Below are 26,029 nucleotides of genomic sequence, written 5' to 3' on the forward strand. Positions count from 1 at the left end.
TAGCATGGTTACTATAAATAGCAAGTGCTGGTAAAGATGGGGAGAAGAGAGAACTCATGTATTCTTGGTAGTAATGTTAATCAGTACAGCACCTATGAAAGATACATGTAGATTTCTTCAAAAACTAAAATGAGAACTGCATATGATCTAGCTATCCCACTACTGGGCAAATATCTAAAGAAAATACAATCATTGTGTCAAGAGATAAGTGTACTCCTATGTTTGTTGTCTCACTATTCACAATGGCCAAGTATAGAATTAGCAAGGTGTCCATCCATAGATGAATGCATAAAGAAAACATGTTATATATACACAATGGAATATTACTCAGTTATAAAAAGAATGAAATCCTGTGTTTTGTGTTAGAGTAGATGGAATTGGAAGGTATCATGTCAATTTAAACAATCCAGGAACAGAAAGAAATTTGCAACCTGTTCTCACTCATTTGTGGGAAGTAATAGTAATAGATCACACAGAAGAAAGTGGAATATTGGAAACTAGATTCTTAGAAACATGTAGAGGTTAGATACCAAAACACAGATAGAGGGAATTAGTGTTCTGTGTTTTATAGCCCAGTAATGTAAGTATAATTCACTACAATGTATGACATGTTACAAATGAAGTGTCTATAATTTACCAACACATACAGATGCTTAATGTTTGAGATGAAAATGCATCTAATTTTGATTTGATTATTGCATATTGTATATATATATCATTTATTATAATGAATCTCATAAATATGTACTAATATATGTGTCATTAAAAATATCCCGTCTCAGCCAGGTGCCGGTGGTTTATGCTTGTAATCCTAGCTATTTGCGACTGGGAGGCTGAGATTTGGAGGATGTGGTTTGAGGCCAGCCCAGGCAAATAGTTTTTGAGATCCCATCTCCAAAATAACCAGAGCCAAGTGGTCTGGGGGTATGGCTCAAGTGGTAGAGCACCTGCTTTGTAAGTGTGAATTCGAGAGTTCAAAGCCCATGCCTCCACAAACAAAAAAAAATTATCCTGACTCATCTGGGTGTGGTGGCACATATCTTAATCCTAGCATCTTGGAAGCTGAGGCAGAAGAATCCTGAATTTGAAGCCAGACTGAGCTATTTAGCCAAGCCCTATCTAAAAAAAAATCCTTACTCATGTTTCTGGGATGGGCTAGTCACTTTTATTTTAATATGCTCACTGAGTTGATTTTAATGTAGGTGGTTGTAGATTGTACATGGAGAATCTGTAGTCTATAACATTTACAACCTTGCACTGCTCCTAGTGGTCTTCTGTGTAAGGGACTGGACAGCATCCAGAGCTTCTAACCAACCCCATTTGCTGTGAGACAATGACTCCAATTCTCATAGGGCTTGCCTATTTTCCTAGAGGTTTTGTTTTCTTCCTTCCTTCCTTTCTTTCTTTTTGGTGATGGGGACTTAGGGTCTTGCATTCACTAGGCAAGAGTTCTACCACTGAGCCCAATCACTAAACCCTCCTAGAGAAATGTTGAAGTGTCTCTTGACAGTACTATACTTTGGGAGACTGGAAGTTCCTGTTCCTGATGGCATTCAGGTGCACACCATGGGACAAAATATTCTAAGCCCAGAGTGATGAACTTGGGAGTTCTGAGGTAGAAAAGGAACAGGAAACCTGAGGCCCTTCTGAAATTGTAAGTAAAATTGTAAGGAAGGCTAAGTAAATATATTTGAGTAGATAGGGAAATTAACTTTTTCTCCATTTGATGGTGGAGATATTCTGGATCAATTATGCACTTTTACGTTTTATATCTCTTAAGCTATATGTGCGTGAGTAGAGAATTTTGTGAAGTTATGGTTGTTCAAGCATCTAACAACTGTCTGTAACATTTCAAGAATGACATCAACAAGAAGTACCCACCCAAGCCCGGTGCCAGTGGCTAATGCTTGTAATCCTAGCTACCCAATTTTACTTTTATCAGCATAGTTCTTATCTCTCTCTTTAATATTCTACCTGGCTCAAACTGGGATAAATTCTCATATCACTATTATAAACACTTCTTAAAAACTATTGGGATTTTTTTTTTGCAGTTCTGGGGATCAAATCCGAGGCCCTAGCAAGTGCTACTAATGAGGGAGGGTCTCACTATACAGCTCAGACTGAACTTGATCTCAAGATCCTGCTATCCCAAATAGCTGGGATTATAGATATGAGCTGTCATATTGGGAAGATTGACTGCTTTATATTTTTTAAATAAAAAAAATTCTTTTGGTGGTACTGGGGTTTGAACTCAGGGCCTCACACTTGCCAGCAGGTTTTCTACCATTTGAGCCACTCCAACAGCTAGGGTAAAGTTTTTCAAGAATGACTTTAGCTCCCCAGGTGTGTCCTGTCATTGTTAGTACTGGTGAAATGATGGTTGAAGTCCTTTGGGGAGGTGAGGTCACAGGATCACAAACTCATATCTTAGACATGGCTGCTTCTCTCTGCATAGCCACTGGCAGTCCTGAGTATCATATGAGCCCACTGGCCTGACAGAAATAAGTCAGGTGAGCATTTTATGTTTTGGTCACACAGGAAATGGGAAATGATCACTGAGTTACGGGCTGACCTGGTGGAGAAGGAACAGAGAACTGAAGTCATAGCTGATCCATAAGAGTTCCTAGTTAGTTTTATTCAGTTCTCACTGTTTTCAGTATTGGTCCCCATGTATGAAACCATGAAATGCAGTTTAAAAAAGATTTTCTAATATATTGGAAATTAATCTGCTGGTTAGCAGTTAAAAATTAATCTGCTTCATGTCTGTGATAATGGACAAGCTCCATCTGACTGATTTACTTTATTCTCTTTAGAAATAGTAAATTAGGCCTTTCGCCTATTCTGGGCAAATACTATACTTAATAGACACAGCGATCATGCAGTGACAGAACACATGTGGTGGCTGCAGATTTTGTTTAGACTGTTTTCCTTTTTTATATATATATTATTCTCAGGTGAGAGCACGAATGCAGTCCTGCACTACCACAAATTATGCAGTCAAGTTTCCCACATTTGGGGAAATCATAGGGGTCAGCATATGTGGAGTGCAATGGATAAGTCTTGCCCTGGGAAAGCTACCTTTGTGATCATGGCATCTCCCCTGCCAGGTAAGTATAGACCATTTTCCTTCTTTAAGTCAGGGAAGAAGCAGTCAAAGAAAGGTAACTTAATAACTTTAGGTTTGTTTGTTTTTAAAATATTTTGAGATATTTTCTGTGGTTCCAAAAAATGTTCTAATGCCATTCACAGACTTGGTTCTAATTTTAGAACTATTTAACCTGGCTTAAAAAAAACAAGTTTCCTTTTTGAATAATATAGTTTGTTTTAATATATTTAACAATTCCGATATTGAAATACTTTCACTTAATGTTTTGCATTAATAATAACTACTAATTTTCTTTATAATTATGGTAAGTTAGGTTCTCTTCTACAGTAATTTATCTCTTCATGTATCTTTTTTTCGGAGGGGGACTGGAGTTTGAACTCAGGGCTTTACACTTGAAAAGCAGGTGCTCTACCATTTGGGTCCATCTGCAGTCTATTTTTGGATTATTTTGGAGGCAGGGTCTCTTGAACTATTTGTCTAGGCTGGTCTTGAATTTTAATCCTCCCTATTTCGGTCTCCTAAGTAGCTAGGTGTGAGCCACTGGCACCTGGCTAAACTATGCATTTTAAATAAGAAAATGCTACAAGTACTTTTTTAAAGAAAAAATCTTCAACCAGCCAGGCACCAGTGGCTCATGCCTACAATCTTGGCTAGTTGGGAGGCTGAGATAGAGAGGACTGCAGTGCAGCCAGAGAAAAAAACTTTGTGAAATCCCATCTCAATGAAAGAAGCTGGGCATTGTGGCATATGCCTGTTGTCCCAGCTACAGCAAGAAACGTAAAACAGGAGAACTATGGTCCAGGCCCACCTGGACATAAACTTGAGACTCTATCTCCAAAATAACCAGAGCAAAAAAAGGGCACGAGGTATGGCTCAAGCAGTAGAGCACTTAACTAGCAAGTGCGAAGCCCTGAGTTGAAACTGAGTACAGCGCCCCCCCCCCCACCAAAATGTGCAACCATTATTTAAAACACTAACAATATACACAAAACATGGAACATATGGGGGTTTTAGAATATGATAAATCATGGAAAGTGGTGATTAATTACATTGTTACCTCCTGACTCTTGTGTTTTATAAGTAGTGACTTTAGAAATGTCATTCAGCTTTCCTGTGCCTAAGATCTTCTGACTTGTAAAATGGGAACAATAGTGTTTACTTCATAAAACTATAAGATTTTTGTGCAAAACACTAGTATATTAGTATATATTTGTCTGATAAAATAACATTAATTTAGTACTCATATGTCTTCCTTTTTATAGTAAAACTGTCAGAGAAGAAAATTGCACTTAACAAGAGAGGCATGGGTAAACACAATGGTAAGGTGTTGGTAGTGAACTTCAGTTGCCTACATCAAACAGCCCTCAGTTTTCACACAGAATCCATTCTGTGCACTGGAATATCAGTGACTGGAGGAAAGTCCTTCTTCAGAGATTTGGCAATAGGAATGATCTTACCTTAGACCATAGTTGGATTCCTGGGAAATTTCTTTCTTCCAGATGCACAGTAAGGTCCACAAGTTTGATTCTCAAGCACCTTACTGTTGCCAAATGTTTGGTCATTCTCTCTAAAAGAGTACCACAGACAATGGCTGTCTTTCCTTTTTTTTTTTTTGGTGGTGTTGGAGTTTGAACTCAGGGCCTTACTCTTGCTAGGCACTCTACACCTTGAACCACTCTGTCAGCCCTTTTCTATGTTGGGTGTTCTCAAGATAGAGTCTCATGAACTATTTGCCTGGGTTGGCTTTGAACAGCAATGCTCCTGATTTCTGCCTCCCATGTAGCTAGGATTATAGATATGAGCCACAGGTGCCCAGCTTGAAGCATTTCCTTAGTGACAAGGGATGCAAACTCATTTTCCATGTTCACAGAACGGTCAGGGCTGTGTGCATTGGCAGCAGCTGTCTCTTTAGTATCTTCCAGGTCACGACCATCAGCCCCACAACCTCCACGTGGAAAGAGCTGACACTACAAGCTCTTAAACACATTGAGCCCTCCAACATCCTGATCTTGTGCTGAATGCTGAGCATGCTGGTGTATATCACTGTTGTTATGCATGTCACCCCAAGTGGAACAATATGGAGAAAATATATTTGCGATATTTTGACGGGGCACTTATCAGAATGACTTATCCATTACATAGTGTGCTGTGGTCATCTTGTGATGCTTTTGTGTTTGGGACTCATGATCTGGGCCAGCAGTTTTTGTCTTGTACAGGCACAAGCAGCAGGTACAGAACATTCATAGCACCAGCTTTTCCCCAAGATCCTTCCAGAGTCCAGAGTCACTCAAAACATCCTTGACCTAGTGAGCCCCTTTGTATTGTTTTACACTTCTTTATCTTTTCCTTATTTTTGGCTCTTTTTCATGGTCCCTATTGGTTGCTGGTGAACAACTCTGCACTAATCACTGCTGTCACAAAACAAAATAAAAACATAGAGCTGGGCATAGCTAGAGTGGTAGGGTGTTTACTCAGTAAGAGCAGGAGACCCTGGGTTCAACTCCCAGTACTGCCAAAAAAAAAAAAAAGAAAGAAAGAAAGGAAAAGGAAAAAATGTAAAATTGTAGGTCCTAGCAAGTCATGTGAGATGGAGCTGGAGAAAATATTTTTCAGACACTGCAGGATATCAAGGGCCAGGTTTTGCTACTTTATCTAAGATACTAAGAGGAAAGTCACTGGAAGTGAATGATGTTTTAGGGGACAGGAGTGGTCATAGTTCAAGAATTTTCATGTCAAAATAGAATGTCATCAGTGGGCAAAGAGCACCAGAAGCACGTGGACAGGTTTTAATTAAAATTAGCTTGAGCTCATAAATCTTTAGAGGTAAATTAAACTCACTGTTTTGTTGAACCCTTCAAAGACAGAATATTCTTTATTAAGCAAGTATCTCAATTGCAAGTTCTGAAGAAAAGAGGCACCTTGGAGGCCTTCATGTTCCCAACTTGAGATGGATCTTCAATGAGCCATTCACTGTTCATGCAGGGCTGAGGATGAAGGTCAGGGTTCTTGCCTCCCTCCCGCCCGCCTTTTCTTTTCTTTTCTTTTTCTTCTCTTCTTTTCTTTCTCTTCTCTTCTTTTCTTTCTTCCTTCTTTCTTTCCTGCCTTACTTTCTCTTTCTCTTTCCTGTTTCTCTCTCTCTCTCTCTGTTTCTTTCTGTAGTACTGGGGTTTGAATTTAGGCCTTGTGCTTGCCAGGCAGGCACTCTACCACTTGAGCCACAGGGTTCTTTTCTGTGAAGGATTAATGGCTATTTTCAATTATAAAAGGGAGGATATTTGGTAGAATCATAAAATAAACTGGGCATTTTTTGATCATAGCAAGAACTTTCAAGAGGCCTTTTGAGATTATTGTGAGATGGAGCACAGAGAAAAGAAGTGACAACTCAAGGCTTTGAACAACACACTGAGCAAGCATGACCTAATGGCATACATTGGGCCTGAACATTGCATCACATTTTTCAGCACAGTAGAACACTTGAAATTATTTTAATTAAAGATATTAGATTATCTGTTCACTAAGTAATAATAATTGTGAAACATTTCATTAAAGAATTTAAAAATTAAAAATAAGAAAAAATTTTAGTGAATAACTATGAGTGGAACAATGAAAATGCTCCTTATCAAGCTTCAGTTCCACATAAGACTTAGGAGAAGCTAAGGGAGTGGAGGAGCTGCAAATTTCTCTGCATTTTCTTTTTGAGCAGAGCATGCTGACCACATGTGTGCTAGATATCAAACCCTGGAATTTCTTTAAATTTTTTAACATATATTGATTGTGCCAAGGGGTTTCCATACATGCATATAATGTACTTTGACTAAATTCACCCTCTATTGCTCTATTACTCTTTCTTACCCTCTGGCTAATATATATATATATATTATGTATATATATATTATACTATATATTATATATATATTGACACTTGTGTCAATAATTTTTTAGGTGTAGATTCTGCCTATGAGAGAGCATGTCTTTCTCAGTCTGGTTTATTTCACTTAACATGAATTCCAGTTCTATCCATTTTCCTACAAATGACATAATTTCATTTTCTTTATGGCTGAACAATATTCCAACATATGTTCATACCACATTTTAAAATCCATTCATTAGCCAGTACCCACTGGCTGATTCCACAGTTTGCCTAGTGTGAGTAGTGTTGCTATAAAAAAATGGGTGTTCAGGTATTTTTCTTGTATGCATTTTTAAATTAATTAATTTATTTTTTATTCATATGTGCTTACAATGTTTGGGTCATTTCTCACCCCTCCCCCCACCCCCTCCCTTACCCCCCAACCCCTCCCTCTCCCCCCACCCCCTCGATACCCGGCAGAAACTATTTTGCCCTTATCTCTAATTTTGTTGAAGAAGAGTATAAGCAATAATAGGAAGGAACAAGGGTTTTTGCTGGTTGAGATAAGGATAGCTATACAGGGAGTTGACTCACATTAATTTCCTGTGCATGTGTGTTACCTTCTAGGTTAATTCTTCTTGATCTCACCTTTTCTCTAGTTCCTGGTCCCCTTCTCCTATTGGCCTCAGTTGCTTTTAAGGTATCTGCTTTAGTTTCTCTGCGTTAAGGGCAACAAATACTAGCTAATTATTTAGGTGTCTTACCTATCCTCACCCCTCCCTTGTGTGCTCTCACTTTTATCATGTGCTCAAAGTCCAATCCCCTTGTTGTGTTTGCCCTTGATCTAATGTCCACATATGAGGGAGAACATACGATTTTTGGTCTTTTGGGCCAGGCTAACTCACTCAGAATGATGTTCTCCAATTCCATTCATTTACCAGCGAATGATAACATTTCATTCTTCTTCATGGCTGCATAAAATTCCATTGTGTATAGATACCACATTTTCTTAATCCATTCATCAGTGGTGGGGCATCTTGGCTGGTTCCATAACTTGGCTATTGTGAATAGTGCCGCAATAAACATGGATGTGCAGGTGCCTCTGGAGTAACAGTCTTTTGGGTATATCCCCAAGAGTGGTATTGCTGGATCAAATGGTAGATCGATGTCCAGCTTTTTAAGTAGCCTCCAAATTTTTTTCCAGAGTGGTTGTACTAGTTTACATTCCCACCAGCAGTGTAAGAGGGTTCCTTTTTCCCTGCATCCTCGCCAACACCTGTTGTTCGTGGTGTTGCTAATGATGGCTATTCTAACAGGGGTGAGGTGGAATCTTAGTGTGGTTTTAATTTGCATGTCCTTTATTGCTAGAGACGGTGAGCATTTTTTCATGTGTTTTTTTTGCCATTTGAATTTCTTCTTTTGAGAAATTTCTGCTTAGTTCACTTGCCCATTTCTTTATTGGTTCATTAGTTTTGGTAGAATTTAGTTTTTTAAGTTCCCTATATATTCTGGTTATCAGTCCTTTGTCTGATGAGTAGCTGGCAAATATTTTCTCCCACTCTGTGGGTGTTCTCTTCAGTTTTGAGACCATTTCTTTTGATGAACAGAAGCTTTTTAGTTTTATGAGGTCCCATTTATCTATGCTATCTCTTAGTTGCTGTGCTGCTGGGGTTTCATTGAGAAAGTTCTTACCTATACCGACTAACTCCAGAGTATTTCCTACTCTTTCCTGTGTCAACTTTAGAGTTTGGGGTCTGATATTAAGATCCTTGATCCATTTTGAGTTAATCTTGGTATAGGGTGATATACATGGATCTAGTTTCAGTTTTTTGCAGACTGCTAACCAGTTTTCCCAGCAGTTTTTGTTGAAGAGGCTGCTATTTCTCCATCGTATATTTTTAGCTCCTTTGTCAAAGACAAGTTGGTTATAGTTGTGTGGCTTCATATTTGGGTCCTCTATTCTGTTCCACTGGTCTTCATGTCTGTTTTGTGCCAGTACCATGCTGTTTTTATTGTTATTGCTTTGTAATATAGTTTGAAGTCAGGTATTGTGATACCTCCAGCATTCTTCTTTTGACGGAGTATTGCCTTGGCTATTCGTGGCCTCTTGTATTTCCATATAAATTTAATGGTAGATTTTTCAATCTCTTTAATGAATGTTATTGGAATTTTGATGGGAATTGCATTAAACATGTAGATTACTTTGGGGAGTATCGACATTTTTACTATGTTGATTCTACCAATCCATGAGCATGGGAGATCTCTCCACTTTCTATAGTCTTCCTCAATCTCTTTCTTCAGAAGTGTATAGTTTTTCTTGTAGAGGTCTTTCACATCTTTTGTTAGGTTTACACCTAGGTATTTGATTTTTTTTGAGACTATTGTAAATGGAATTGTTTTCATACATTCTTTTTCAGTTTGCTCATTGTTAGTGTATAGAAATGCTAATGATTTTTCTATGTTGATTATATCAATAGCTGCAGCTATTGATGATGTCTAGAAGCTTCTGAGTAGAGTTTTTTGGGTTTTTAAGGTATAGGATCATGTCGTCTGCAAATAGGGATATTTTGACAGTTTCTTTACCTATTTGTATTCCTTTTATTCCTTTTTCTTGCCTAATTGCTCTGGCTAGGAATTCCAGTAGTATGTTGAATAGGAGTGGAGATAGTGGTCATCCTTGTCTGGTTCCTGATTTTAGAGGGAATGGTTTCAGTTTTTCTCTGTTAAGTATAGTGCTGGCTGTAGGTTTGCATTTATAGCTTTTATAATGTTGAGTTACTTTCCTTCTATTCCTAGTTTTCTTAGAGCTTTTATCATGAAATGGTGTTGGATCTTATCGAAGGCTTTTTCTGCATCTATTGAGATGATCAGGTGGTTTTTGTCTTTGCTTCTGTTAATGTGGTTTATTACGTTTATTGATTTTTGTATTTTGAACCACCCCTGCATCCCTGGGATGAAGCCTACTTGGTTGTGGGAAATAATCTTTTTGATGTGTTGCTGAATTCGGTTTGCCATTATTTTATTGAGGATTTTTGCATCAATGTTCATTAAGGAGATTGGCCTATAGTTCTCCTTTTTGGAGGTGTCTTTGCCTGGTTTTGGGATAAGTGTAATACTGGCTTCATAAAATGTGTTTGGCAGTTTTCCTTCCCTTTCTATTTCATGGAACAGTTTAAGGAGGGTTGGTATCAGTTCTTCTTTAAAGGTCTGATAGACCTTCAGCAGAGAATTCATCAGGTCCTGGACTTTTCTTTTAGGGGGACTCTTGATTGCTGCTTCAATTTCATTTTGTGTTATAGATCTATTCAGGTGATTAATTTCCTCTTGGTTCAGTTTTGGATGATCATATGTATCTAGAAATCTGTCCATTTCCTTAAGATTTTCAAATTTATTTGAATATAGGTTCTCGAAGTAGTCTCTGATGATTTCCTAGACTTCCATGGTGTTTGTTGTTATCTCCCCTTTTGCATTCCTGATTTTACTAATTTGGGTTTTTTTCTCTCCTCATTTTAGTCAGGTTTGCCAGGGGTCTATCTATCTTGTTTATTTTTTCAAAGAACCAATTTTTTGTTTCATTAATTCTTTGAATTTTTTTTTGTTTTCTTTTTCATTGATTTCAGCTCTTATTTTTATTATTTCTCTCCTTCTATTTGTTTTGGGATTTGCTTGTTCTTGTTTTTCTAGGAGTTTGAGATGTATCATTAGGTCATTGATTTGGGATTTTTCAGTCTTTTTAATATATGCAGTCATGGCTATAAACTTTCCTCTCAGGACTGCCTTTGCTGTGTCCCATAGGTTCCAGTAGGTTGTATTTTCATTTTCATTGACTTCCAGGAACTTTTTAATTTCCTCTTTTATTTCATCAATAATCCATTGTTCATTAAGTAATGAGTTATTTAGTTTCCAGCTGTTTGCATGTTTTTTATCTTTACTTTTGTTGTTGAGTTCTAGTTTTATTGCATTGTGATCAGACAGAATGCATGGTATAAATTCTATTTTCTTATATTTGCTGAGGCTTGCTTTGTGCCCTAGGGTATGATCTATTTTGGAGAAGGTTCCATGGGCTGCTGAGAAGAATGTATATTGTATAGAAGTTGGATGAAATGTTCTGTAGACATCAAGTAGGTCCATTTGTCTATTGTATATTTTAGATCTTGGATTTCTTTATTGATTTTTTTGTTTGGATGACCTATCTATTGATGATAATGGGGTGTTAAAGTCTCCCACAACCACTGTGTTGGAGTTAATGTATGCTTTTAGGTCTTTCAGGGTATGTTTGATGAGATTGGGTGCGTTGACATTGGGTGCATACAGGTTGATAATTATTATTTCCTTTTGGTCTATTTTCCCTTTTATTAGTATGGAATGTCCTTCTTTATCTCGTTTGATCAATGTAGGTTTGAAGTCTACTTTGTCAGAGATAAGTATTGCTACTACTGCCTGTTTTCGGGGGCCATTGGCTTGGTAAGTCTTCTTCCAGCCTTTCATCCTAAGCCTTTGCTTATTTCTGTTGGTGAGATGGGTCTCCTGTAAGCAACAAATTGTTGGATCTTCCTTTTTAGTCCATTTCATCAAGCGGTGTCTTTTGATGGGTGAATTAAGTCCGTTAACATTAAGCATTAGTACTGATAGGTATGTGGTGATTCCTGTCATTTAGTTTATCTTAGTTGTTTGAAGGTTTGATTGTGTGTACCTAAGTTGAGGTTACTCTCTACTTTCTTGCTTTTTCTTTTCCTGTAGTTTGGTGCTGCCTGCCCTTTCATGGTTAAGTTGGGTTTCACTTTCTGTGTGCAGAATCCCTTGAAGAATCTTTTGTAGTGGTGGCTTTGTGGTCACATATTGTTTTAGTTTCTGCTTATCATGGAAGACTTTAATTGCTCCATGTATTTTGCATGATAGTTTTGCTGGGTAGAGTATCCTGGGGTTGAAGTTATTTTCATTCAGTGTCCAGAAGATCTCACCCCAAGCTCTTCTTGCTTTTAATGTTTCTGTTGAGAAGTCTGTTGTGATTTTGATGGATTTACCTTTGTATGTTATTTGTTTTTTCTCTCTTACAGCCTTCAATATTCTTTCCCGAGTTTCTGTACTTGTTGTTTTAATGATGATATGCCATGGGGTAGTTCTATTTTGATATGGTCTGTTTGGTGTCCTGGAGGCCTCTTGCATCTGTATGGGAATATCTTTCTCTAGATTTGGGAAATTTTCCATTATTATTTTGTTGAATATATTACGCATTCCCTTTGCTTGCACCTCTTCTCCTTCTTCGATGCCCATGATTCTCAGGTTTGGTCTTTTGATGGAGTCGGTGAGTTCTTGCATTTTCTTTTCACAGGTCTTAAGTTGTTTAATTAATAGTTCTTCAGTTTTTCCTTTAATTACCATTTCATCTTCAAGTTCTGAGATTCTGTCTTCTGTTTGTTCTATTCTGCTGGATGGCCTTCCATTTGGTTTTGCAATTCTGTTTCGTTCTTTTTTCTGAGGTTTTCCATATCCTGGGTGGTTTCCTCTTTAATGTTATCTATTTTTGTCCTGAGTTCATTTATCTCTTTATTACTCATGTTCTTTGTTTTGCTTTGGTGTTTATACAGTGCTTCTATGGTTTCTTTTATTTCTTCTTGTGCTTTTTCAAATTCTCTTTTTTTGTTGTCTTGGAATTTCTTGAGTGTCTCCTGTACATTTTGGTTGACCCTATCCAGTATCATCACTATAAAATTCTCATTGATTACCTGTAGTATTTCTTCTTTTAGATTATTCTTGTGGGCTTCATTTGGTTCTTTGGCATAGTTTATCTTCATTTTGTTGGAGTGTGGATCTGAGTATCTGTTTTCTTCATTTCCCTCTGGTTTCTGTACTAATTTTTTGCTGTGGGGAAACTGGTTTCCCTGTTTTTTCTGTCTTTCCATCATTGCCCTTGGTGTTGTTATTGTCCCTATACTGTGTGCAATTAAGTATTTTCTAGCTTGTAATAATAACAATTGTGATATTTAGAATGGAAGGGTGAGAGGAGATGAAAAGCAAAGAAGTTAAAGAAAAAGGGAAAAACAAATAAACAAGTAGAAAATAACCAAACCAAACAAACAACAAAAAAGTTTCAAAGATATTAAAAGGGAGAGATAGTGTACTAATCAACAGTAAGCTGAACAGGCATTAGAGAGACAGAGAGAGGCTTGAAAATAAAAATTAAAAAAATAAATAAATGAAAAAATATATATTAAAAAAATCTCCAAATTCAAATGCATTAAAGTTTCAGTCTTAATAATTTTGGTGTTTGTCCCTCAGCCTCCAATCCTGGAGATGGTGTCTCAGAAGTAGTTCTATCATTGTCTCATCAAAGGGGAACAAAAACAAAACAAAACAAAACAGCACAAAACAAAAAAAACCCAAACCCACAAAGTTTCCCAAGTTCAAATGCAATACAGTTTCAATAAGTTTTTCAGCATGCAGGTGTAGTTTGGTTGTTTTCTCATCAAAGGAAGAGAGAAAAAAAAGAGTCTGGAGACAGTTCTGAGAATGGTATCTGTGGCTGTGGTTCACCTGCCCGCTGCTGTCAGCCTGCTGTTGCTGGAGGCGTTATTTATGCAAATCTCAGGGGTGAGCTTAGCACTCACCTGGCCCCGCAGGCTTTATTACTCAGAGTTCTCCTGTGCGGGAGCCGCTGCTACAAGCTTTCCCCTTTCCAAGCACACTGGGGGAGGTGACACTGCATCCGCTTTCTCAGGCCTGCATGTTTATTTACAGCTCACGTGGGAAGTGGTCTTCCCCCCTCTCCTGTGGCGTTTTCCTCCCACCACCACTTTTACAAGCTTTCCTGCTCCTGGTTGCTGGGCATGTGCCGCTGCTCCTGCCTTCTCCAGCTGGCTTGTGAGGGATTCCTCTCCCCTCCTCTTCGGCACTCAGGGTGCCCCACCCTCTTTGCTACGTGTCTTTTTTGTTGTTATTGCTTATTATTCAGTTTCTCTTTTTTCCCTGGGTGGGGGGTCGGTCTGTCCAGGGGGCTATGATGATCTGGCCCAGGATTGTCTGTGGGAGTACCGTATACCACTTAGCTCACCTTGTGGTCCGTGCCTTCCCAAGCACCATCTGGCAGTGGTGCGGGAGCCCTCCTGGTTTCTCCATTTAACATGAAGTGGAGATGCTATGCTCAGGCTGGAGGTGTGGAGGAGTCAAAGTTTTGCCTCTTCTGGGTGGTTTTTCCTGTAAGGTGTATCTCCAGTGTCTCTCCAAGATTTTACTTTAGGAGGCATGCTTTCTGCTTCCTCCCTCTAGCCGCCATCTTGGAATTCTGCCTCTTTCTTATATGTTGATTTACACTCCTTCAGGTATCTGCCCAGGAGTGAAGCTATCATATGGTAGGTCTATTTTTAGTTTTTTGAACACTGATTTCCAACAGTGTTATAAGAGTTCCTTCCCCCAACATCCTCACCAGGATTTGCTGTTTGTTTTCTTGATGAAGGCTGTTCTGCCTGGGGTGAGATGGAATCTTAGTTTTCATTTGTATTTCCTTTATGGGCTAAGGATGTCAAACATTCTTCATGTACTTATTAGCCTCTGTGCTTCTTTGGAGAACTGTCTGTTCAATTCACATGGTCATTTATTAATTGGATTTTTTGGTGTTTATTTTTGAGCTTTTTATATATTCTGGACATTAATCCTTTATCCTATGAATACCTTGCAAAGATTTTTCTCCCATTCTGTGTGTTTTCTTGTCATTTTGGTAAGTGTTTCCTTTGTTGTGCAGAAGAGTCTTAATTTAATGCAATCCCATTTGTCAATTCTTGCTCAGAGTCCTATTCAGAAAGGAAAAAGTACCCTGAGTTACATTGATGGGAATTTAAATCAGTCTGGCTACTGTGGAGATCAGTATGGAAACTGATTAGTTTACAAGAAATTAAAGATGGAACTACCCTATATTTCAACTATAGCACTAGGAGTGTAAGTCAACATACAGTAGAGATGCCTGCACATCCATGTTTATGGCACACTGCGTACAATAGCCAAACTATGGAATCAGCTTAGGTGCTCAGCAACCGATGATTGGATAAATAAAATGTGGTACATATATAATGAAATATTATTCAGCCATAAAAAAGAATGAAATTATGTTGTTTGTAGAAAAATGGATGTAACTGGAAATTATCATGTTAAGTGAAATAAGCCAAGTTCAGAAAGACAAATATCACATATTTTCACTCATATGTGGAATCTACACCTAAAAAAGAAAATAATATGTCATAACTGTTTGGGGGGAAGGAATCAGCAGGAAGGGGAGGGAGAGTTAACATGATAGAAATAAATTATACATATATAAAAAATAGCATAATGGAACCCACTGAAAACTGTTAAAAAGGGGCTTCATATGGTGGCACACACTTTTAACCCCAGCTACTTGGGAGGTGGAGATCCTGGAGGATTGTGGTTAAACGACAGCCAGGAAATATGTGAGCAAGACCTCATCTCAACCAACAAGCTGTGTGTAGTAGTACACACCTGTAATCTCAGCTATGCAGGAGGCCATAGATAGGAGGATGGGGGTCTGAAGCCAGTTATGGGCAAAACCTGAGACCCTACCAAAAAATAACTAAAGCAAAAAAGATTGTGGGCATGGCTCAAATCTAGCAAGTGTGATTCCCTGAGTTCAAATCCCAGTACTACAAAAAACTATTGAAGAGGAGTGGAGTGGAGGAAGGTGGTTTAGAGAGAGTAAAATAGATGGGTGAATTTGATCAAAGTACATTATGTGTATGTATCTAAACACAATGTAATCCCATTGCACAATTAAGTTATATAGGTAAAAATTTTAAAAATTAAATAATGATAAACTAGAACTAATTAAATGTTGAAAAAATATGGAAAGACATTTTTGAACAATATGAAGAATAAATAGCATAAATAAATAGTAAAAATTATTTATATAAAATTCTATCTATCTAGACACCACTAATAAAGAAGCTTATGCCAATAAGCTAGAAAGTACAGAGGAAAAACGTAAAAGCACAGAGAATTTTCTGTGAAATATAGGGTATCAAATTTAAATTAAAGCCAGGCACTGGGGGTTCATGCCTGTAATCCTAACTATTTGGGAGACTGAGAGTGGGAATATCTTGAGACCTCCATCTCCAAAAATAACCAAAGCAAAATGGATTGGAGGTGTAGCTCAGTCAGTAGAGCACCTACCTTGCAAGTGTGGAACCCTGAGTTCAAACTCCAGTGCCACCAAAAATAAATAAACAAATAAATAAATAAAGATATTAAATAGAGCTGGGTGCCAGTGGCTCATACCTGTAATCCCAGCTACTCAGGAGGCAGAGATCAGGAGGATCTTGAAAAAAACTCATCATAAGAAAGGGCTGATGGAGTGGCTCAAGGTGTAGACCACGAGTTCAAATCCCAGTACTACAAAAAGATAAAAAGATAAGGAAATGGAAAAGGATAAATAAATGTTTAATACTTTAAAACATTAGCTAAAATTTCTGATAGCTTTAAGTCACCCTTTCTCTCTCTCTCTCTCTCTCTCTCTCTCTCTCTCTCTCTCTCTCTCTCTTTCTCCCCGCCCTCTTTTGTGGCACTGGGATAGTAACCCTCTTCTCATAATTAAAATCTTTTCCCCTAGAGATCTCAGCCAGAACTGTCAGATCACAGCCACAGACACCAAGGCCCTCAGCTTCCAATCCCTGGTCAAGTCTACTTTTTAGAAAAGAGAGAGAGGGAGGGAGGGAAGGAGGGAGAAAGAGAGAGAGAGAGAGAGAGAGAGAGAGAGAGAGAGAGAGAGAAGCAAAGCTATGGGAAGAATTTTTGTGGCTATTACAAGTCTTACATCAATGTGTAATAAATATAAAATGAGTACTTAAGTTTCCAAAATGTCTGGAAGGAATGCCAATAAGAAAATCTGTTCATAGGATCCAGTGTATTTGAAATAAAATAAGTCAACTACAATCATTGAGTAAATAATTAATGTTATAAATAAATGAACTTATAAAAACACATTAGGTGACATTTAACTACTGATTATGAAATACATCAGGTTGTAGGAATAAATATTAAAAATGACCAGTGATTTTATGAAAAAACACAAACTGAAGCCACACTAAGATAACACTTTCACCCTTTAGCATATCAATGAGAGATTAATGACGTGGGTGTGTGGAGAAATTAGGACACTCACACAGTGCCGATGGGATTGGGAAATGAAGCAGCCCTTTTGGAAACAATTTTGACAGCTCCTCAATGTTAACATATTTTTACTATATGATCCAGAAATTTAATTACTAGTTGTACTCCCAACATCATGAGATCTGGATGGACATTTATAAAAAGCATTATTCATAATAGCCAGAAACCAGAAAGTGGAAACAACCCAAATGTGCATCAGTGAATGATGGTGAAATGTGGTGTATGCATGCAACATAATTCAGCCATAAAAAGGAATGAGGCAGCAGTAGCCTTTGCTTCTTTGCCCAGCTACCCACCATCTTTTTTTCTTTTAAATGACATCCTAATAAGTCTTTGCTTTCTCCTGCTCGTCCCATCTTGGCAAACTCTCACGACTCCAAAATCCAAGGCATCTGGTAGCCCATAGGCAGATTTGGAGCTTATTGGATCTTATCTTTCTAGGGACTTCATCTTCCCTTTTCCACATCGCTACAACTCTTTTCAATCTCCACCTCCCAATACATGGCACAGTAGGCAACAGGAGGCTGGGCAAATGAATCTGAGCAAGTTGTGGCTGACTCTTTTCCTCCATCTTTACTTTCACTTTCAAATCCCTTCTGACCTTCCTTGGAGACACCATCTTTGCTTGTTGGAAGATGATCTGGAGCAAATGGTGAGTCATCCCTTTCCTCTTCACTCAGTCTTTGAAGTCCCTTCATTTCTGAGGGTTGCACTCAGTCTTTGGGGTCCCTCTGACTAGTGAGATTTTGCTATTAGAGGTTGCACCTTGGTCCCCTGTGGACATTTTGGGCCCCATCTCTCTAGATGGGATGTGCTGTGGAGACTCAGGGCACCATTAATGGTCACTGGAGTCCCCTTGTTTCTTGGGGTTGCACTCAGTTTTTGGAGTCCCCTCTTTTCTAAGTGTCACACTTGCTCATTGAAGGTCCCTCTGCTTAGATGAGCTGTCACTATCAGAAGTCACACCTCAGTCCACTGTGGACAGGTTGTAGTGCCCCATCTCTCTCAGTGGGATGCCCCAACAAGACTTATGGTGCTGGAAAACCCTTCCCCCATGCCTTGTTACCCTCTCACTCACCCCTGGATTACATTCTTTGTAATGTGGCTGGACAGTTGACAAACATCCAGATTAACATGATCCCCGGCTCTTTTCTGTTCCACCCACCATCCTATCTAGTCCCCTGGTCCTTCTTTCCCCTCCTAGTATTGTCTGTGTGCTTTCTCCCATCCACCTTATAGGACTAGTTTGTCTGTCATTAGTCAAAAAGTGACTCATGATCTGTTTTTATGGAGACCTTCACCATATTTAAAACTCCACATAGGTCGAATGGGTTCTCTTCTAACTCTCTGGTATGTTTCCTGAGTAATTAAGTCCTCTCCTTGTTTTCTTTCCTCTGGAAACCTCTCACTCTCTGCCATTACTGCTCTAACATCCTAAGACTTTTTGTTTCACCCTGTGAACTGAGGGAAAGTCTTTTGCTTACCTCAGACATTTTTCTTCCTTTTTGTGATGCTGGTTAAAGTCTAGGCTGATTCACAAGTCTTCCATTTGTCTTATCTTGCTCCCCAGGCTATCAGAAATTAGAACAAGCCTCTCTAGTTTGAGAGTGCCCCTTAAATTGGTTCCACCAGCTGGGTGCTTGTGGCTCACACCTGTAATCCTAGCTACTCAGGAGGCAGAGATCAGGAGGATCACAGTTTGAAGCTAGCCCGGCCAAATAGTGCATGAGCCCTATCTCGAAAAAACCCTTTACAAAAAAGGGCTGATGGAATGGCTCAAGGTATAGGGCCCTGAGTTCAAGCTCCAGTACTGCAAAAAAAAAGGTCCCATCATTTTTGGCCTCTGAGGGATCAAACAAAAGAAAAAAAAAGGAATTTTCCATTTTCTGTCTATTCTGTGCCTATATGTTGTATGTAATATAGCTTTATATTTCATCTGAAAGCCTTTTGGAAAAATCTTGTTGGGGGCTGGGGATGTGGGTCAAGTAGTAGAGTGTTTGCTCAGCAATGAAAAGCCCTGGTTTCAATCCCCTCCCCCACAATTTTTCTGAAAGAATCTTGTGGTCACAGCCTTGGTAGGAGGACGCAGGGAAGTGCTGTGGCCATTGTGAGCTACCCCACCTCCAGTAGCCAACTCCATAGTAGTCATCTCTGCCAAGAAAACAGTAGGAAGGCACCATGATGGCACTAAGAGCACAGGCATGAGTTCCCTGTCATCTTGCTAACTCTTAGGAAAAATTGTAATTAATCTATGAATAAAAGGTCTGATAGTACACTAAATTAATTTAATTGTCTGTATGTAAAAGCTGTTGTCTCTTTTAAGAAATTAGTTATCTTAGCTGGGTGCCAGTGGCTCGTGCTTGTAATCCTAGCTACTTGGGAGACTGATAGCAGGAGGATTGTGGCTCGAAGCTAGTCTGGGCAAATAGTTCATGAGAGCCCATTCCCAAAATATCCAGACCAAAATGGACTGGAAGTGTGTCTGAAGTGGTACAATGCTTGCTTTGCAAGTGTGAAGCCCTGAGTTAAAACCCCAGATCCCCTCACACAAAATACACGGGTCTAGTAACAAGAGTATTTTTGTAAATCATTATTATAAAGGAAAACAGGTTTAGATATTTTCTTCCTAGGTCTTCATTAAGATAAAAGGCTGCTAAGAGTATTTTATTTAAAAAAAGAAATGCTTCTATCTAAATTTAAAATTGTTATAAAATTGATTTCAAAAATAAATAAGAATATATATATGGAATTCAAAGCTTAGATACATTTACCAAGCTGATGTCCACTAAATTAAAATTATTAGTGATGCTAGCTTGTATCCATTTTCTAAGTTGTAACAAAGAGAGCTTCATGATGCTGGTACAATGCTCAATCATAGTTAGTATCCTAAAATTCTGTATGCAATGAAAATAACTGAATTTCTTAACTATTTTTCAAAAATTTAACCATTGGGATGGGGATGTAGTTCAGTGGTTAAGTGTTTGCCTAGCATGCACAAGGCCCTAGGTTGTATATCCAGTACTGAAGAAAAAAAAAGATTTAACCACAGCTATCTCTATGGAGCATTTACAGTTGGGCTTGTAGAGAATGACTCCTGAAAGACCTTATCTGTCAAGAAAGTTAGCTTTTTAGATACTTGCTTCTGTTGATCTTTGTTTTGTATTCTCCTTATAAAACTTTGTAACTGATGTCTGTTTATATTCTGCAAAAGTACTACTTCTAACAATAACAACTTGAGCAACATTTTTGAGACACTAGAACATACAAAAAATTAACTTTTAATGGACTCCAGGTAAACCCAGTCTAAAACCTTTAAACCTTTTTTGTTGATTAAATTTGGCTCATAAGGGTCTTATTTGCACTGGCTCCCAGTTGACCTGTCTGTCACTTCCCTTCCGATATGGGATCAGATCAAACCAACCAGGACTTCTTATCCCAGCTATGGGATGAACTTACATCAACCACGAGGGAACATTTGAGACAGACAGTTCAGAGCAAACTGTTCAGACAAGAGGGGGAAGTTCTGATTCCAAATGGAGTCACCTGTGCCAGACCAAAGTAACTCAAGTCAAGATGTTGTAAGAAATGGTTTATAGGTATGGTTACCTAACATTAAAGTTCATGACTGTCCACCTTCCAACTGGACAAAAACTAGCCTATCACCCACTATTCCTGTAACTTCAGGAAAAAGTCTAGATTCTTCTCTCCATGTATGAACATTCACAACTTCATAAAAACAGGAGGACTTGGGCTGAGGTACAGCTGAAGCAGTAGAGTTCCTGTCTAGCCGATGCAAAGCCCTGACTTCAAACCTCAAACACCAAAACAAACAAACAAACAAAAAACCCAAAAAACCAAACCAAACCAAAACAACAACAATAGCAGCAAAAACAGTATGTATATCCAACTCATACCTCTGCCAACAAATAGGCTTTGAAAGTACATCAGGCATAGGGACAGGAGTGGGAGGAATGATTTCTTCCTCCTTAATCTATAAAATGTTGTCTTAGAGGTGGCTAATGCTCTAGACACTATAGTCCAAACCGTCACAGATTTACAGGGACACATTAACTCTCTAACAACTGTGGCCCTACATAACAAAAGGGCTTTAGATATGTTCACTGCCCTCCAAAGGAAAACCTGTGTTATGCTTGGGAAAAAAACTGCTGCCTTTGGATTAATAGATCAGGACAAATTCAAAATACCAGTCATAAATTAACCCACCAAACTTCTCAACTTAGAGAAAGAGCCACCCAAGGATTGCTCTCATGGGAAAATAACTGGTCATGGTTATCCTGACTTTTCTCCTTTTTGGGACCTCTAGTGTTTATTTTACTCCTTTTCACCATTGGACCTTGCTTTATTAATGTTCTAACCAGTTTTCTTCGTCTTACTTTCAGGCTGTAAAGATACAAATGATGTTACAATGTGGGCTTCTTCTCCCACTGTCTGACCCTTCAATGTCTCTTAATCCTTTGGACCAGGCTTCTGTACAATTTTATTCAGTATTAAATTAGACCCTGCCGTATCCCCACAGACTGCTCCATAATCCTCTGCCAGAACAACAAAGATATAGGCAGGGACAGTATGACCCTGACCCCACTCGAAGCAGTTGCAAGATGAGATATTTGCCCCACTGAAACCAAGATTAGTTTTGTTGTTCTATCATGGGTAAGCATGCCCTTCTTGGCATGTCAGGAACAAAATATCAAGAGCCAGGTGAAATGAGGGAGGAGCTGAACATCTGCAAGACCGTGATCTGAGGAGGAAACAATCAATCAACAGGCCATGAAAAAGCAACAACTGTCAGTGAAATCTCAAGTGAACTATAAAAGCCTGTTTCCAAGCTTAACATCCTACTAGGGATCAGTGCAGCAGTAGTGCTATGCTTCTTTGCCTAGCTGCTTGCCATTTTCTTTCCTTTTAAATAGTACTCTAATAAAATTGCTTTCTCCTAAAACCAAAGGAACAAAAGATTTATATGTGCTACAACATGGATCAGCATAGAAAACATTATGTTCAAGAAAAAAGCCAGACATAAAAGGATACATGTATGATTCCATTTGTATGAAATGTCCAGAATAGGCAGATCCATAGAGACAGAAAGTGACTGGGCAGCTACCAGGGGCTGAGTGTGGGGAATAGAAAGTGACTGTGTAGGGTGCATGTTTTCTACCTGGGTTGATGAAACTCAGTTGTGGAATTTGATCATGGTGATAGTTATGTCATGAATATACCAGAATTACTGAATTTTATACTTCTTTTGGTGGTAATGTAGTTTGAGCTCAGGGCCTTGCTTTTGCCAGGTAGGGACTTTACCAGTTCAGTCACATCCCTAGCCCAAGTTTTACATTTTTAAGTAGTTAAAAGTAGTTAAAATGTTATATTTTGTGTTATGTGAATTTTATCTCAGTAGAAGATTTTATAGCTGGGTGCTAGTGGCTCGCACCTGGAATTCTAGCTATTCAGGAGGCAAAGATCAGGGGGATGGTGGTTTGAAGCCAGCCAGGCAAATAGTTCTCAAGACCCTATCTCAAAAAAAAAAACCCATCACAAAAAGGGCTGGTGGAGTGGCTCAAGGTGTAGGCCATGAGTTCGAACACCAGTACCAAAAAAAAAAAAAAAAGATTTTGCAAACAAGCAAACTCCAAACCACTGTTGCCAATAATGGAAACTGGCTTATCACCTGTAAATGTAGAAAAAGAAACAAACTCAAAAGCCCATAGAAACTATAAATTAGCAGAAAGTAAAATTGAAATTAAAAAAGCTTAAAATCAGCAAACTTCTTTTGGAGCTTTAGACTCACTAAGAGCACAGGACAGACACATGTAGGCTGTAACCATGCGTGTAGTGTACTTCTCTGTCATCAAAATTTACATGGCACTGGAAAGAGAAACAATTGGGAGTAATAGTGTGACCTAAAAAGGATTGAAAGTAGATTTTAAAAGGCTAACTTCATGACGTCCATAAAGGTAGGAACACGTATTAAATGCTATATTTAACTCATGAGAAGTGATAAGATATTATAACCAGTGGAAAAAAAGCATTCACAGAATAGAGACAGGAATATTGAAATGAAAGAAAACTCGTTTCATTATAGTGTGAGAAGAGAGAAATTGAACCTCTATGGAACAAGATATTTTGTATTTCTATTAATGACCCCAAACAGGGAAAATGTTATAAAAGAGCCCAGACAGTACAGGCTAGAATCATATAAACTTGAATTGTGTCTACTAGACAAGGTCTATTCCATATGGCTTCTTCAGAAGGGGCAAAATGAGATTTGGGCAACAATTACAATAAATGACGGGTGCTGGTGACTCATGCCTATAATCCTAGCTACTCAGGAGGCAGAGGTCAGGAAGATTGAGGTTTGAAGCCAGCCTAGGCAAATAGTTTGTGAGACCTTATTTTGAAAATATACAACACAAAAAAGGGCTTGTAGAGTGGCTCAAGCTGTGGAGTGCCATCACTAGCAAGTGTGAGACCCTGAGTTCAAAGTCCAGTGCTGCCAAGAAAGAAGGTTTAGTCCAGGTGTGTGTGGCTGGGAGTGAAGATTGTAGCACAGTTGGACACACGTGCAATAAGCCAGCAAAAGTGGTGTCAGGCTTTCATAACCAGGACACATTGTCCGGAACACAGATGGAAACAGACCTTAAAACATACTGATGCATTTTTTGAGTCTTAAACCATCCGTTCTGTTGAGGACCTATGGCTACATCACAACATTGCTATGTCATCATGGCAGGAGCACATGTGTGAGAGAAATCACATAGTGAGACCAGAGCAAGAAACTGGGCAGAAGGGCTGGAGGTGTGGCTTAGCCGTACAGTGCAAAGCCCTGAATTGAAGCCCCAGTACCGCCAAAACAAAATAGCCACACAAATGGAGGCCAAGCTCCATTTGTATGGCAATTCTCTCGTGGGGACTAATCCAGTCCCATGAGATAGCATTAATCTATTCATGATCCAATTACCTTGCACTAGGGCCCATCTCTTAGAGCACCTCAACACTGTCACACTGGGGACCAAGCTTTCAACATGTGAACCTTTGGAGCTCAAGCCACATCCAAATCATAGCACCTTGTAAAGTAGCAGAGTTTGGTTGTTCCTGCTACGGTGTTTTGTTGAAGACAAAACTTGAAAGTGAAGAAGTTGGATATTTAAACTGAAGAGTTTTTTAGGCAAAGTGTTGAAGGAGTACCTTGGCTCTTCCTAACTGCTTATAGTAAAATGTGAGAAGAGAGAAATATACTGAAGATGGGATTATTATGAATAAAACAACCCTAGACTGGGATGATTCTCAGCCTGTCCCTATTATAAGAGTGACAAAATGTATTTCAAAGAGAATCCTGAAAGTATGGAAGACTGATCACTGAGGAGATTAGTGGGGGTAAACCAGCCACTAATGAAGGCCAAGCCCCCTTCACAGAAACCAGGAGTGGAGGTAATACCAGCAGCACCCCTGTGGGCTGGGACCAGGGGAGGCAGAGGATCTGTAACAAAAGGAAGGAAGGGTGTCAGACTTCTTAGATTTTACAGGACAGGACCATAGAATTACTTGGCTTGCGCTATTCAAGTCAAGGATAGAATGATCCTGAAGGGATTAATGTATCACCTGTGCCACCTCCTCAGTTCCAACAGGCCTCGTGGCCCCCACCCAAAGCCTTGGGGGAGGGGTGCTCAGAGCTGTGGTGGCATAATCTTCTCTATTGGTCAAACCTTGAGGCATACCCCACCTAGCTGAGGTTGGGGCAGGACCATCTCCAAGTGGATATGAAGCTAGAGAACCAGGCCATAGAGGATTTTCTTCTCTTCCCTTTCCTTCTCCTTTTCCTCTTCTTCCTCTTTCTTCTTTTGAGTTGGGAGCATTTGCTGTAGCCCCAACTACTCAGAAGGCTGAGGCAAGAGGATCACTTGAGTCCAGGAGTTTGAGCCCAGGGGCTATTGGAGGTAATCCATCTCAGTAGTTCCAATAAACGTTAGGGCTGTTGGAATGGAATGAATGCAATTTGTGTGTGAGCAGGTTATGGATTTTGTGAGCCAAAATTCATACTGAAGCTCTATCCCCAAAGTGATATTTTTGAAGGTGGGGCCTAGGTAATTAGGCCATGATGGTGGAACCCTCAGGCATGGGATTAGCACTTCCATAATGAGAGATTTGGGGGAGATGATCTTTCTCTCTCTACCGTGTAAGGTTACAGCAAGAAGGCATCATTCTGTGAATTAGGACTAGGCCCTGTCCAGGAACAAAGCTGCCAGCAAACTTTGCTGCTTTCAGAACTGTGAGGAATGCGTGTTTGTTGTTGTTTTAATATGGAATGCTTCACAAATTTGCATGTTATCTTTTCACAGGGGGCCATGCTAATCTCTGTATCATTCTAATTTTACTATATGTGCTGCTGAAACAAGCATTCATGTTTATTGCTTAGGCAACCCTGGCTGTGATATTTTTAGTGTGGCATCCTGAGTTGGTTGAGATGATGATGGTGTATAAGCACAAAGTGTGATGGAGGGGAGCTGGTGTTTTCATAACTAGGTGGCTAGAATATGGCTCAGGAGCTACCCCGACAGCAGATTCTATAGGGCTGGAATTGGTGACTGCTGCACATGGGACAGGCTGAGCACCATCCTTGCTGGTCAGTTTGGCTTGAGGAAGTCTATGCAGCTGAAACAGGAAATGCACAACTAAAAAGCCTCAATCCCGCAGGTGGCCCATCCTTTAGAAAGGGTCGATGATCCACAGATTGGTCACATTTAAATGAAGGAAAGTCCTTTGCACATGAGGGCGTCACTAGGAACTGGGCCATGGAACTCAGGCAGGGAGAACAGATGTGGAGAAACCACCTCACAGTGTCACCAACCTCTTACACCAATCCAAAATGCAAACACACAATTCAGGAA

General features: G+C 39.2%; 2 non-coding genes and 1 pseudogene across 2 annotated transcripts; 1 reads left to right on the forward strand and 2 right to left on the reverse strand.

The window, feature by feature from the left end:
• Positions 1-2,951: 2,951 nt before the first annotated feature.
• On the reverse strand, positions 2,952-3,115 carry LOC141419040 (U1 spliceosomal RNA). Its single transcript, XR_012443716.1, has one exon. It is a non-coding gene; the product is annotated as a U1 spliceosomal RNA (small nuclear RNA).
• Positions 3,050-14,293, forward strand: LOC141418822 (vomeronasal type-1 receptor 3-like; annotated as a pseudogene).
• Positions 14,294-25,435: 11,142 nt separating this feature from the next.
• Positions 25,436-25,540, reverse strand: LOC141419082 (U6 spliceosomal RNA). Its single transcript, XR_012443750.1, has one exon. It is a non-coding gene; the product is annotated as a U6 spliceosomal RNA (small nuclear RNA).
• Between the last annotated feature and the right edge of the window lie 489 nt (positions 25,541-26,029).

This window comes from Castor canadensis, chromosome 18 (assembly GCF_047511655.1).
Source record: "Castor canadensis chromosome 18, mCasCan1.hap1v2, whole genome shotgun sequence".
In the NCBI taxonomy this organism is placed as follows: Eukaryota; Metazoa; Chordata; class Mammalia; order Rodentia; family Castoridae; genus Castor; species Castor canadensis.